The 1,478-nt window shown below is 42.1% G+C and overlaps 1 pseudogene; it reads left to right on the plus strand.

The window, feature by feature from the left end:
• The first annotated feature begins 229 nt into the window (after positions 1–229).
• On the plus strand, positions 230–1,478 carry LOC116753319 (annotated as a pseudogene).

Here is a 1,478-nt window from a genome sequence, read left to right on the forward strand (position 1 = left end):
CAAACAAATACTTGTATGCAAAAGTTCATAACAGCATTATTCACAACAGACAAAAGGTGGGAAAAATCCAAGTATCCATCAACAAATGAATGGATAAACAAAATGTGGCATATACAAACAATGGAATATTATTTAGCCGTAAAAAAGAATGATGGGCCCTCCTAGAGCCGAGGGCTGTCGGCAGCCGAGGTCTGTCAGCGCCTGTCTCCTTACCGGCTTGTTTACTACCATGCTGCTGTACGAGGGCCTGGGGACCGGCGGAGAGAAAACGGCGGTCGTGATAGACCTGGGAGAGGCTTTTATTTACCAAGTGTAGATTTGCTGGAGAAACTGGCCCAAGATGCATAATTCCTAGTGTGGTAAAAAAAAAAAAGCTGGCATGCCTAAGCCTATCAAAGTTGTACAATATAATATCAATACAGAAGAATTATATTCCTACCTAAAGGAATTCATCCACATACTGTATTTCAGGCATCTATAGGTGAATCCCAGAGACCGCAGAGTTGTGGTTATTGAGTCGGTATTATGTCCTTCCCACTTCAGAGAGACACTCACTCGTGTTCTTTTCAAGTATTTTGAGGTTCCATCTGTCTTGCTTGATCCAAGTCATCTAATGGCTCTTTTTAAACTTGGGATAAACTCTGCCATGGTCCTGGATTGTGGATATAGGGAAAGCTTGGTGTTACCTATATATGAAGGAATCCCAGTACTAAATTGTTGGGGAGCACTCCCCCTAGGAGGAAAAGCTCTTCACAAGGAGTTGGAAACTCAACTATTGTTGACACAGGTGCTGCTAAAGAACAGAGCCTTCCCTCTGTGAGGGGTTCAATTCAAGATGGTATCTTGGAGGACATTAAAGTGCACACTTGCTTTGTTAGTGATCTGAAGCGTGGACTAAAAATCCAAGCAGCAAAATTTAATATTGATGGGAATACTGAGCGTCCCTCACCACCCCCAAATATTGACTACCCATTAGATGGAGAGAAGATTTTACATGTCCTTGGATCAATCAGAGATTTGGTTGTGGAAATCCTTTTTGAGCAAGATAATGAAGAGAAATCAGTTGCCACTTTAATATTGGATTCCCTTATGCAGTGCCCAGTAGATGCTAGGAAGCAACTAGCAGAGAATTTGGTAGTCATAGGTGGCACGTCTATGTTGCCAGGATTCCTCCACAGACTACTTGCAGAAATAAGGTATTTGGTAGAAAAACCAAAATATAAAAAACACTTAGCACCAAGACATTCTGAATTCATACTCCACCTGCAAAGGCTAATTGTGTAGCCTGGTTGGGAGGAGGTATTTTTGGAGCACTGCAAGACATACTTGGGAGCTGTTCACTCTCAAAGGAGTATTATAACCAGACAGGCCATATACCTGATCGGTGTTCTCTTAATAACCCACCTTTGGAAATGATGTTTGATGTCGGGAAGACTCAACCACCTCTGATGAAGACAGTAGTTTCCACTGAGAAATGA

The sequence above is a fragment of the Phocoena sinus genome, chromosome 4 (genome assembly GCF_008692025.1).
Source record: "Phocoena sinus isolate mPhoSin1 chromosome 4, mPhoSin1.pri, whole genome shotgun sequence".
Lineage (NCBI taxonomy): Eukaryota > Metazoa > Chordata > Mammalia > Artiodactyla > Phocoenidae > Phocoena > Phocoena sinus.